Genomic DNA, 14,176 nt, shown 5'->3' with positions numbered 1-14,176 from the left:
CGAGCGCACATTAAATAGACAAACCACACAAGTCCCATGATGACGAGATGAGCCACAGGTGAGACGGATTATCACAAGACACAACCACCATCACGGAGATCCACAGACGTAGAAGAGTAGACGTAAACAACGTAAACACACGCCCAAAAGGGAGGGGCCGGGGTCCTCGCCGTGACAGTGTAATCTTGTAAAAACAAAATCTCATCTTCATGTTGTATAATTTAATTAGTAATAGCTGTAATTCTTACCAGCAATCCATCCAACAATTGGTATAACAAAAAATCTCGCTCCAACTTCTGTGACTATGTCAGCATCACGTCTCCTCTTCTCCTGATTGCGTTGAATTTCTTGAGCTGAGCCCAAATTGTGTCTGGCCTGCTCTAAAGCAACATAACTGTCATTCATTAACTTTTCATTAGACATCTGCTGTGTTAGCAAGTTACTTAAGGTAGATTCTGTATTTCTTATTTGCTGTTCACGTTTTCCTTCAACTTCTGTAAGTTCCTCAAGGTGTTCATCCAGACCCTTCAGTCCTGTACTGGCTGCCTGTTCTGACTCCTCCAGACTCTGCTGGGTCTCCACTATCTGCTGTCTGATGGAGGTGTAGTTGGAGCACTGTCCACTAATGGGATCTACATCTGCATCTATGAGGGACTCGTAGACTCTGGTGATGGAGATGATGCCGTTCTTCAGAGGAATGATAACAGCCTTTGCTGTGTCCTTCAGCAAAACCCTGTGGAGAAGCAGACAAGACATATTAAACTATATTAATAGGTCATTATTTCTTCTGTGTAAATGCTTGGATGATATCTTAAGTTGCCTGCTTACACAGATGAAGGGATGTGGGTCATCTTAACCTGATAGAAGAAGAAACATCATTTCTTATTCAAGCTGAGGGAATGTTTGCTTTCTTTTTCTTTCTCTCATTAGTTTGCCTTTATTCTGCATCTGCAGGCTACTCGCAAACTTTATAAAGGAAGATACCTTCTGCATAGTTTACATGGATAGCAGTCAAGGTTCCATTTATAATACGAAAATGGAATACGATAATGTCCATTTATAATACGAAAAAAGTATCTGGTTCGCCAGTGAGCTTCTGGATAACCAAAGATTAAACAATAACCTGTGCTGAAGCGCACATTCATACTCTTAATTGATTCTCTTGCAACATTTAGCACCTTAGCAATTCTAGATTATTTAATCAATAATATAGCAAATTTTATAAAATAACTTTTCGCCTCACTTGTTTTGATCAGTCGTCCTCTTCTATGTCGCCAAATTGTGATAATTATATAAGTCTTTCTGCCGACGTCTTTTTTATAGTATCTGGGTTGTAGGATCTGGTGGGAGGGGTCTTGGACTCGTGACAACAGTTTCAGTTTTTTTCAGTTCTGCAGAGATCGACTCGTTCGCTGCAAATAGTGTGTATATCAAGGTAGGATATACACACTATTTGTAACTGTTTGTAATTTGTAATCATCCTGTAACTAATAGTTTAATGCGCACACATATGTGGAGTTTGGCACACGCTCTATGCAGTGCTCTTTTCAGCTCACTGAAGTTGCTGCAGACCGCTCAATCAGAATGACAATTATTTTTTTTTTTTTTGGTTTTCTGTTGTTTGTAAACAGGAAATCTCTCTTTCCCTTTGCACGTCTGTGTTTATTTGTTTCTTTGTATGTTATAAAACTGAACAGTACATGTTACATTATAGCTATTGTTGCATCATAATCTAGAACTTTTAGTTGACTGACGTTCCACACATGAGCAAGACTGATTACACTGATGCAGGTGTTTTACTAAAACTATAAAATCACAAAAAATTAAATCTAGGACACATTCTTACTGAACTCAATTAGCCACAGACATCTAGATCACCATTAATTTTTACATCTTTCTGTGTTGTGTCATTTTAGACTTAGTTTTGACAATGACAATGACAAAGCAATGATTTCATGTTGTCATAAAATGTATGAAGAATACGGTCTGGATAAATTGTTCTTAAACTGGTATATATTTTACAGGATTGGAAAAACTCATCTTTCAATCATAGATACACAAACTACATCATAAATTGCCTGTGTGAAGAATGCCATGAATTTCTGTTTACTTCATGGACTGGTGGTGAGGGGGAAAATTCAGACTGATTCAGGCCTCTAGTTGATTTCAAACTGAAAACACAGTCTGAAAGAGCAGAGTAAAGATGTGAAGATTACAACATCATAACATCAGGCATCATAAACCAGAGCAGACAGAGATGTACAATACCACAGTCCAGAATCACATTAATCTGTCACTAGGTTGTCACTATATGCTTAAAATTAAACAGTATGTTTTTAGAATACACAAAACTTTGAATAAAAATACATAAACAGAACTACATAAACCATCATGTTATGCATGAAATCATGTGTCCTGTAAAATGTGTTTTGAGTTTTTCTACTAAGGACACAGGCTTCAGGTATTCATGACTGTATATTAGCATTAAATAACAATGCTGAAAAAGCATTTGGGTTTCACTGGACTAGAAATTTTGTGTTCATAATGATAACATGGTAACAGTTTGTGTGTATATCACCTTATGTTTTGTCAAAAGCTTTCCTTTGTAGCTTTATTTCCTCTGTTCACCGGCGCAACATTGATGCTGCCCTCTGGTGGCTGTAAGTTAGCGATTGAACAACTACAGGATGCCGGTCTTCGTCCTCCTCGGACCGTCGAGGATTTGCTGTTTATTGCAATTCTATGCTGCCCTCTGCTGGCTGGTTATAATTTCTTCTTTATACTAATACTGCATAACATTTGTTGGAAATGTCGCTATGAAAAGTCAGGAGACCGTGTTGATAATTAGATTGTTGTTTATTTTGTGCATATCCAGACATTTCTTTCTGAAGAAGGACACTAATCTAACCTCTGAGAGCAAATCCAACAATAATAGAGAGTTAAATAGAGACAGTAGGGGAGAGATGGAGAGATGAGGAGAGACAGTATGAGGAGAGATGGAGATATGGGGAGAGACAGGATGGGTAAAAATGTGAAATAGAATGAGAAATAGAGTCAGAATTCCTTAAGTCAGGACCGATTGCATTCCATAACCTAGGGGCGGAGCTACTGAAATGTGCGCACGCAATATCTTGCGCAAAAACTGATTTATAAAAAAGTACGTGGCGTAAAAACGTGCGTAGTTTTAAGCAAACTCTAGAGCTGCCGTAAACCTGTAAAACATTGCGGAGAGAGAGATAGAGAGAATGGGGAAATAGTATGGTGTGATTTTTGTTTCAATAGTTCCACAAAAGCAAAAGTAAATCCAAGAGCAGAAAGTATATGTTATGAATGCAAAACAGAAAAATATATATCAAAAGTATATATTTTTTATATAATTGGTTATTTGAAACTTATTTTCGTTTGCATTTTGACAAGTTTTTGGTTCCATTGTTTTAGTTTTTTTGGATTTTCCCAGTAAGGTCTTTTGCTTCTGGAATCTCTCTTTGCTTCTGGTTCGTTTTTTGCTTCTGACTTTTGGAACACATTTCACGTGTGGGAGGGTCTTAGATGAAGGCGTTCCTCTGCAATCTCCATTGGTCACTGATTCCGGACTGACACAGAGCTCTGAGACCGCCTCTGGGACCAAGCCACGCCCACCCCACCAGCCTCCCAGCGTTTTCAAACGTGGCGGAACGCGGTGGTTCTGTTTCACAGTAGCATGTAAACTAAGTTTTACCATAAAAGTTTATACAAAGGTTATAATTAATTGGTAAATGGTCTGTAGATATTGCAAATGTACTTTTGCTTTTGTGGAACTATTGAAACAAAAATCACACCATAGTAATAGTGACATCATCTGGTTAAATAGAGAATTGCAAGTAAATGCGCAAACCATCCTCACGCATCAGTTAATCCCGAATAGATCAAGATTAGGAACAGAAAGATTAACAAAGATTAACAAACACATAATAATTAATTATTAATTAATTTGCAGTTATTATTTTTTGTCTGTATGTTTAAGGTTTTAGTGCATGCTGTATCTTATTCGACTTTATTTGTAGTATTATTTTATTCTAGCTGGTTTTATTTCACTCTGCATTTTAATTAAAGTTAATTTAATTCTACAGAGTGAACAGGCTGACATTAAAGTGCAATTGGCAGCAGTGGCCGGTTTCCCAAATGTAATCGGAGCAATTGACTGCACTCATGTTGCCATAAGAGCACCAAGCCAGAATGAAGCTGCTTTCATCAACAGAAAGCAAATTCATTCTATAAACGTAGAGGTCATATGCGATGCTACAATGACCTTAACCAACGTAGTTGCTCGATGGCCTGGTTCTACTCATCACTCATTTATTCTGAGGAACAGCAGTGTAGGAACCCGTCTTGAAAATGGAGCTGTACGGGATGGTTGGCTTCTTGGTTTAAAATGTATTATTAATATTTTAATTTAAGCAGTTGCCCTAGCAGTAAATGCAACATTATCTCTGATTAATTTCTTTAGGTGATAGTGGCTACCCGCTCAAGCGCTGGCTCCTCACTCTATTTCCAAACACACGGAGCACAGAGGAGAGACGCTACAATGACGTGCACACTCTGACACGCTTTGTTGTAGAACGCACCATCGTGCTGCTAAAAGGCAGATGGCACTGTTTAGATGCATCAGGTGGGAGACTGCTTTACAACCCAGAAAAAGTCTGCCGGATAGTGAGAGCATGTGCCGTGCTACACAACATGGCACAGCAGAATGGTCTCCCCCTGATAATGACCGACCAACAAGCAAATGACCCTGAACCAGACCCACATGTTTACCCACCTGACGCACGTAATATTCAAGCAGTCAGACTGCGCGAGGACGTGATGCGTCGATTATAAATAATTGGAGAGAAACGCAAAGGTATTTTTTAACAAGTTCTTTTAATGTACTTGACATTTCAGACAGTATCCCCGTAATCTCTTTAAGCTCATTTGTTAAATTGTCAATTGCTGTAATTGTGTTTATTTGTATTTGTAAAACAGCCTCAGTCAGAACACGACCTCCGCTTAAAGCACGTGGTGCACCGCTGGAGGCATCCGGGGCACCGGAGACATCGCTGGGGCCGGGTTGGCAGTCTTCAGCTGAATGACTGCTGTCCACTCCCACAGTCCTCTCTAAAAAACAGTGATGGTTAAATAATTTAATAAACCATTCTAGGAAAAAAAGTTTGATTATTGCGTCTTTATTAAAACTATGTATGATTATGGATAATTTGTTTTTACCTGGTTCACCAGTGATGGGTTCATCAGCAAAGTCTGTATCGCCCTAATTTTCAGTCACCACGCCACTTAACAGGGGTTCCTCAATTAAACATGCCATCCTCTCATGAAATGGAGACGGAGAAAGTGTGGCCTTTCCCCCACCAGTAGCACTTGCACTCTTCCTGTGCAAAGAAATCCGTTTCTTTGCATCTACTTTCAAGTCCGACCATTTTTTTTTTACTTCTGCAACAGTGCGGCTTGTAGAGCTTACATTGTTAACAGCTGCAGCCACATGTTGCCACTCAACAAACTTGCGTTTGTTTGTCACTCCACTACTAAGGCTCCCAAACAACACATTTTTCCTTGCCTCGACCTCTGAAACAAGGACTTCCACTTCACATTCTCCAAATTTTCATTTTTTCGTCTTTTTCTCATCCATTATTCCGCTTCAAAAAGAATGGGGCAAGCTGCCATTTAAATATTTATGAGTGATTTGCATTGACCATTTATGGGTAAAAGTGGGCGGGGCGGAGGCGGAAAGTGCGGCTGATTCAGCTGCGCTCAGTTTGAAGATGGTTGTGATTTATAAAGAGGAAACAACGTGCGGGTGTGCGTACGCAGGGTTTTATAAATCAGATTTTTTTTGTGCGCATGCAATTTCCTGGTTTTGAGCGCACGTACATTTTCACTCCAGATTCCACGCAAAGTTTTATAAATGAGCCCCTGGTGTTTGCTGTCTGTTCTGTGTGCAAGACTCCGTTCCAGACTCCGCTCCATGTCATTCTACCCTTCACTATATAAGGGCCTTCCCAGTACCTCCTAGCGATACATTTTTGCTCCTTGGTTGTGTCGTTGTTCGGTAGTTGTTAGTATTCTGCATTTATATAACTCGTCTTAGAAATCTGGTTTTGACTGCTTTGTACTCGTTTATGCTTTTGCCTTTGTCCCTGTCGGGTTGTCTGCTGGTTGTAAATTTTGTAAATATTCTGTGTTGGTGGTGTTCTGGTAAGTAGGGAGTGGCTGCCATTTTGTTTTTTGGGGTTTGGGTTTGTTTGTATGGTTTTTGTTAGGGAGTTAGTGTAGTACTGAGTGTTTGTTTTCTGTTAGAGTTGTTAGTGTTTCATTTATTTTATAGTTCTGTTCTGTTTGTTATGTTGGCCTGGGCCACTCCTGAAGCTGAGACCAGATAGACTATGTTGGACCTCTACCGAAGTCTCGTTCAGGAAATACTTACCTTCTGACCATGAATGTGCACTGCTACAAGGTTTCCAGAGGCCATTCCGTTACGCTCGTTGAAATCAAGATCTGTGATAAAAGCCCTTGTAAAATTTTGTACTACCTTTGGTTTGCCAAAATGTGTACAACCGGACCAAGGGTCCAATTTCATGTCACAACTCTTTGCTTGTCGTGTCAGATCTGCATATACAGCACCAAGTATCGTGCTTATCATCCTGAGTCCCAGGGAGCTCTTGAACGCTTCCATCAGACATTTAAGAATATGTTGTGGTCATATTGCTTGGAAGTAGGAAACGATTGAGATGAAGGTGTCCCATTACTGTTGTTTGCCAAACGTGATACAGTGAGTGCAAGAGTCCACTGGTTTCAGTCCCAATGCCTTGGTATTCGGACGCTCAGTCCGTGGCCCACTCAAATTGCTTAATGAGCAGTGGTTAGCTTCTCCTACAACTCGCTCCTTTGAAACTGTAGACCTCTATGTGAGTAAGTTACGTGAACACCTAAAGGTAGCTTGTGAAACAGCCAAGCAGAATTGTGTGTAGCTCAGCAAGCGATGAAAAAGAAATTTGACCGAAGTGCTGTTGCTCGTTCATTTAATGTTGGTGACAAGGTCCTACTGTGTAGGGGTTTCACCTACTAATCCTTTAAAGTAGATATAATTTGTTTTACCTTAATTATTAATCAGCCTCAATAATTTAGAATAATTTAATTTAGAATCAGTCTCATATTCTAATTAGGGATGTCCCGATCCAGCTTTTTGAACTTCCGATCTGATACCGATATTTATTTGCACTTCCGATCCGATACCGATATCGGCCGATACCGATACCGGCCTATCCGAGCATGTATTAAAGTTTAAAGTTATTTAGCCAACTTACTTTGTTGTCAAACTCATGTTGAAAAGCGTTTTACTCTTGATAACAAGTAGCCAGCTGAATTAGGTGTGTTTGAATAATACACAATGGTTGGTAAGGAGAAACTGACCTGTTTATTTAGAAATTGTGACGCTGGCGTGTGGGAGCAAGGAGGAAACGCGACAGACGTCTTGTGGTGCACACTGAACATTTAATGAAAATACAAAAACGCAAAGCCCAGCACAGATGGTGCAAGCACGCAAATTGCGGTGGCTTGCACAGGCATGAACTTTAGACAAAGATGAGCACAAGACACCGCGTTAACGCACATTAAATAGGTGAAGTACACAGACCCACGTGACCTCGAGACAAGGCACAGGTGTAACCACGAACACGCTCACAAACAACCCACACCCACAGAAGTACAAACATGGACATAACGACACGCAGACAACATAGCGGCACGCCCACAGGGAAGGGTCCGGAGCTGTTCCGTAACAGAACCCCCCGCCAGGGGCTCGCTACTCCCGGAGCGTCCCGCGTAGCGGGAGAGCCCCGAACAAACACCAACGGGCAGGTCCGGAGCCCCCGGGATCACGAGCCTCCGAGAGAAGTCACCCCCGACGGCGGGAACCGCCGCGGACAGCTCTAGCACACCCTCCCTGGGAAGACAGGGGAGAAAACATTAAACAATGGCACAGTCACAAACACGCACACAGGAACATGAAACACAAGAGGAACGAACGGGAAAAGGAGATTAGGGAGACATAGGGGAATGGACAAACATATAGGGACAGGCAGCCATGGCACCGCTCCAGCTGCCTGCCAAAGCGCACACGGTGTTGCTATCCCTCCAGGGAAAGCAGGCTGGGCGGGCACGGCAGGCGGAACAGGCGGCGGAGTCCCTCCGGTCCTTGGGTTCCGACTCCTCGCGCGCGTTGCGCCACTCGCAACTCCCGCTGGCCGCGCTCCCGGTGGCTTCCTTAGGGGAGCTTCGGTTCTCCCTCTGGGCGCGGCTGGATTCCTGGCTTTGTGCCGCGCGCCGGCTGGTGTCCGCGGCGGCTCCAAGGGCGCGTGACACATCCACCTTGGACCGCTGACCACACCAGGACCCCCCTGCGCTCCTGGAGATGCCGTCGCCTCGCCCCCCGACGTCTCCATCTCCTCCTCGCTCTCGGAGACGCTCCGACCCAGCGACATGGGTTCCTCCGGGGTCAGGCAGCGGGAGCAGTCCATGCTGCTCGCCGCTGAGGGAGACTGAGGAACCTCTTTCCCTAGGTGGACTGTGCTCTCCGAACACCCAGAGGCGCTGTCCACCCCCTCGCTCTCTTTCTCGCGCCCCAAGGGTGATGAACAGGCGGACGGAGGGCGACTGACTTCCACCCCCTCCCCATAATACACGGTAGGAGCCGAGAATAGGGAAGGGGGAGGGCTGACGTCCTCCTCCGCATCGTGGCGCTCGGTGGAGGATGTGTGGCTGGAGGGAAGAGAGCTGGTCTCCTCGTCACCCTCCCCGTAATAGACCGTCGATTCGGAGAACAACGACGACGGGGGGCTGACCTTCTCCTCCTCGGCCGTCCAGAGAGCTGCGGGAATAGAGGGAGCGCAGCTGGTTTCGCCCTCACTCTCCTCCGAACGAACGGAGGAGCGGGGGCTCTCTTCCTCTCCGGACTCGTCGCTGCCGAACTCGACTTCGGGAGGGGTGAGGGCAAAGGTACCCGCACCCACCATGAACGGCTCACTGGTCTCCTCCTCCTCAGGGAGAACCAGGAGCGGTGCGCTTGCTTCCTCCCTCTTACTGCTGCTCACAGCCATGGGTGGAAGCTCCAGGGACGCGTGGGGGTGTCTCTCCTCCCATGCGCGTGCTGCGGATCGGCGGAAGTACTCCGCCGTCTCGGCATCCTCCGCCTCCCGAGCGGCACAGAGCAGGTACGTGCAGACAGGGTCCTGCTTCATCTGCTGCTCGGTAACGGGGACTTCTTGGCACCGGACTGGGGAAGAGCCATGGTGACGCCTGCTCCTTCTCTTCCCCCTCGGTGCTCGGGTGGCGTATCCTGGCATACGTCGTCTTGTTCGGCTCGTCTTTCTGTGACGCTGGCGTGTGGGAGCAAGGAGGAAACGCGACAGACGTCTTGTGGTGCACACTGAACATTTAATGAAAATACAAAAACGCAAAGCCCAGCACAGATGGTGCAAGCACGCAAATTGCGGTGGCTTGCACAGGCATGAACTTTAGACAAAGACGAGCACAAGACACCGCGTTAACGCACATTAAATAGGTGAAGTACACAGACCCACGTGACCTCGAGACAAGGCACAGGTGTAACCACGAACACGCTCACAAACAACCCACACCCACGGAAGTACAAACATGGACATAACGACACGCAGACAACATAGCGGCACGCCCACAGGGAAGGGTCCGGAGCTGTTCCGTAACAGCAATTAATAAACTCAAAATAGACAAAATATTAAATAACAAACAGAAATAGCATCAGTAAACCAAGGATTAAAAAGCCACAAGTGCAAATAATATTGTAAATTATATTAAAAAAGCAAAACACACAACCTGAGTGGAAAATAGTCTATTAACAAATAGTCTATTAACATTAACATCCATCAGTGCTCTTGAACAAGTGTAAACCAAAGCTTAAAAAAAAATCCGTGCACATATCGTAAACTAATTAAAAGCAAAATGCCTTCTACTCCACACTTTGCTGCTCCATCCCCATCTATACACTCCCTTCAATTCAAACGTTTCTGCCAGTGTTAGTTGTGTAGGACCTTTCTTTTTGTCTTCGGTTTTCTTTAGAAACTCGTCATGTTGTTAATGGTGGTATTTCGCTAAATGCTTGATTGGATTGGTGGTATTAAAAGTTCTTACAGCTTTACCACCACGCTTGACTTTACTGTGGCATATGTTGCACTCTACCTCTTCGTCTTTGTCATCCTTTAAGGTAAAATAATCCCACACAACTGACATTTTAACCAATAACTTCAAATTTACACGGCGGTCCGAGATGCCACGGAGCTAAATTGGGGCAGACGCTATGCTCGTGTGCTGAAGGTGTGCTGGAAAATGCAGACCGGATTTTACTCTCACTGGCAAAACCACAGCAAAAACTGGAATGGATTATCTAAATGGGTGTGCTGGAAAACCCGGATCGGACTTAAAAAAAAAACTGGATCAGGAGTCTGGATCGACATTTTCTCGTGCCTGCCGATCCCATACCGATACACATTTTTTTGCCAATATCGGCGGCCGATCCGATCCAAATATCGGATCGGGACAACCCTAATTCTAATTATACCAGAACCACAAGTTTAGTTATCAACTAAAGGCAATTAATGGTTTGGTATCTGAAGGATTTAACTGTGAATTCTTTTCACTGTGGGGTTTTGGCATCAACCACTTTTGAATGACATCAACACAGACAATTTGGTGAAAAATAAATGATACATTTATTTAAAACCAACTATTCTAAAACAACAGCATCAACAAGGATCAGTATATTTACAGTGAAGACTCCGCATCTAGTGTGTGTGTGTGTGTGTGTGTGTGTGTGTGTGTGTAAAAAGGGGAGGAGAATAAATGTGTGCGGGTGCGCTTGTGAGGAGGCGGGAGTTGTAATCCCAGTTCTCCTATGGAGAACAAAGCAACTAAAATGGCGCCGACTTTAAACAGTAGAGCAGCGAGACTTTATGTTAATGAGCTCAACTGGTTTATTCCAACGTGGTCAGAACAAAGGGTAATGGCGCTGGCTTAATAACTAAAAATTAATGTGGTGTGTCTGAGAATGGGGAGGACTACAAGTTGTTATTCAGAAGATAAAAACATGGGGAGATTGCATGCAAGGTGGAGAACTTGTGTACAAATCTTAATGAAGATTATGAAAATAAGTTAAGTTAAACACATTCAGAATGTATTAACAGAAAACTTAGTTAACTCTACAGCTCAAGTAACTATGCCCAATTATTAAACTAAGCCCAGCGCTAAGAGTCTCACGTGTTGAGGATTTTTGGGTGGAATTACGAGGGAATTTCCACGCAGGCTCCTCGTTGATAAAAGCGACGTCGTCCAGGTGTGTTGGGAATCGTCCTTCTGGATATGAAGTCCAGGAATGAGAGTCTCGTTCATGGTTTAACAACAAGGACTTGATTGCCTTTGTTTCAGTCCGTGTGGCCGTGTTAGCAAGCTTGATTGAAGTAATTTGGTGAATCTGTTGCCGCGGTTGGTTGGTGGATTACACCGTAACTCGGGCTTGTTAATTAAGTAATACGACCACGTACCAAATATACGTAATGGTAATAGGTACCAAAGTTTGCGTGTTCTCAATAAAGACAACGAAGAGAGAGAAATGGTGGAGCCTCTCTTTATTAGGTCTAACCTATGTGTCAGTCAAACCAGAGAGAGAGAGAAATAACGGAGCCTCTCTTTAGTAGGTCTAACCCACGTGTCGGTCAAACCAGAGAGAGATGACGGAGCCTCTCTTTAATAGGTCTAACCTATGTGTCGGTCAAACCAGAGAGAGAGAGAAATGGCTGATCAGGATATTTAACACCTGGATACGTACTTTAGACACACCCTTACTTTCGTCAAAGCAAGCTTGTTCCATGTGTTGCCAGTGGTACTACCACCTGCTGGTTTAGCATGGTACCTACAACTGTTACTCATGTCAGGTTCTACCCTACAGACTTGCTTTTCAGGACCCTATGTGGTCCAGCAGAAACTGTCCCCAACAAACTGTATTAACAACCCCTGATCGTTGGCGTAAGTCACGTCTTTGTCATATTAACATGCTCAAGCCATATGTTGATCGCCTGACAACTGTAAGTGCTACTGCTGTTGCTCAGTTGTCGGTCCCTGTGCCAGCAGCATCTGCATCACTTGAGTATGCTCCTGAACAGGATGACCTTCACTTGGGTAGGAGCTGTGTTCCAAGTGCTAGACTTGCTAACTCTGAGGCATTACAGCGCCTGTCTGAGAAGCTGACTTATTTATCTTGATTGATGTCCAAGGTCACCTGCCCATTAAACAACATCCTTATCGTGTAAACCCTCACAAACGCTCCCTTCTGATGAAAGAGACAGACTACATGCTTAAAAACAATCTTGCAATCCCTAGCAGTAGTTCTTGGTGTTCACCCTGTCTTTTAGTACCAAAGCCTGATGGTACTTATCGCTTCTGCACTGACTATAGAAAAGTGAATGCAGTCACCATACCTGACTCATTTCCTCTTCCCTGAATGGAAGATTGCGTAGACCGTGTGGGGTCTGCAAAGTTCGTTAGCAAGTTAGACCTTCTAAAAGGTTATTGGCAAGTTCCCCTGACTGCTTGTGCCACTGAGATTTTTGCCTTCACTATGCCAGACAACTTTCTGCAATATACAGTGATGGCTTTTGGGTTGCAAAATGCTCCTGCTACATTCCAACGGCTGATGAACATTGTGCTAAAGGTGTGTCAAATTGTGAGGCCTATCTGAATGATTTGGTTGTGTACTCTTGAGACTTGGAGGAACACATGAAATCTTTAGAGACGGTGCATCATTGGTGCTTTAATCTAGAGAAGTGCGACTTTGGGAGAAAAGCACAATTTCTTACCTTGGCAAGTTAGTAGGACGTGGTCAGGTGCGTCCCCTTGATGCCAAAGTCCAAGTGATAAACGCGTTCCCTCCCCCCCATTTCTAAACGTGAGCTTGGGCGTTTCCTCGGACTGGCTGGTTATTACTGTTGTTTTTGTAGGAACTTTTCAGATGTTGTTCTGCCGCTTACCTCTCTTCTGCGTAACAATGTTCCATTTTTATGGTCTTCTGCTTGTCAGTCTGCTTTTGTGTCTGTAAAGAGTCTATTGTGTAGTTCACCTGTGCTTGCTGCACCGGATTTTGCTAGGCCATTTAAGCTAGAGGTTGATGCCAGCTGTACCGGGCTGGCGCAGTACTCCCACAGGAGGATTCATGTGGAATTGACCACCCAGTGTGTTACTTCTCAAAGAAGTTTGCTAAACACCAATTGGCCTATAGCACCATAGAGAAGGAAGCATTAGCTCTTCTTTTGGCCTTACAACACAATTTTGGCCTGGTCACAATCCTTTGACATTCTTGCATTGTATGTCCAATTTGAACCAACGCCTTATGTCCTGGTCCCTTATTATCCAGGGATTTAACATTTGTATTAAACACAAAATGGGCTCTGAGAATGCTGTGGCAGATACCCTCTCTAGGTGTTAGATGAAATGTGTTTTGGTTACCTGTGATTTGGTCAGAGGTCTCACACTTATGGGGGGGGGGGAGGTTATGTCCTATGCACACGTTTGTATGTAGTGTTTGCTGTCTGTTCTGTTTGTATAGCTCTGCTCCAGACTCCATTCCATGTCTTTCTACCCTTCACTTGAATAGGACCTTCCTAGCAAGACAACTTGTGCTCCTTGGTTACTTTGATTGTGTTGTTAGTATTTTGCATTGTCTGCTGGCTGTACATTTTGTAAATATTCTATGTGTTGTTGGTGTTCTGGTAAGTAGGAAGTAGTGTTGCCACCTGTCCTGGTTTTCCCGGGACTGTCCCGGTTTTCACATGCCTGTCCCGGTTTTCCCGGGCTGTCCTGTTTTGTCCTTTCTTCTTTTTAAAATTCGGTCCCGGCAAAAAAACTAGGTTAGTTCAAACCACGATTCAGACTGTTTCTGCACTCTTTAAATACTTTACTTCTCACTGTGTCCATTTTAAACCCCTCCGGTAACGTTTTACGTTCGCCAACCCCCCCCCCCGCTCAACAACTTACGTTCGCCACCCCCACACTCAACAACTTACGTTCGCCACCCCCCCCCCTCCCGCTCAACAGATTACACTCGCCACCCTGTGTCAGTATGACA

The 14,176-nt window shown here is 44.0% G+C and overlaps 1 long non-coding RNA gene across 1 annotated transcript; it reads right to left on the bottom strand.

Annotated features, from left to right (window-relative positions):
• Positions 1-448: 448 nt before the first annotated feature.
• LOC143516334 (uncharacterized) lies at positions 449-1,350 on the bottom strand. Its single transcript, XR_013131663.1, has 3 exons — positions 1,244-1,350; positions 829-857; positions 449-733 (listed from the first exon to the last, which is right to left on the bottom strand). It is a non-coding gene; the product is annotated as an uncharacterized LOC143516334 (long non-coding RNA).
• Between the last annotated feature and the right edge of the window lie 12,826 nt (positions 1,351-14,176).

Source organism: Brachyhypopomus gauderio, chromosome 6, assembly GCF_052324685.1.
Source record: "Brachyhypopomus gauderio isolate BG-103 chromosome 6, BGAUD_0.2, whole genome shotgun sequence".
NCBI lineage: Eukaryota > Metazoa > Chordata > Actinopteri > Gymnotiformes > Hypopomidae > Brachyhypopomus > Brachyhypopomus gauderio.
This window is presented reverse-complemented; position numbering and strand designations above follow the sequence as displayed.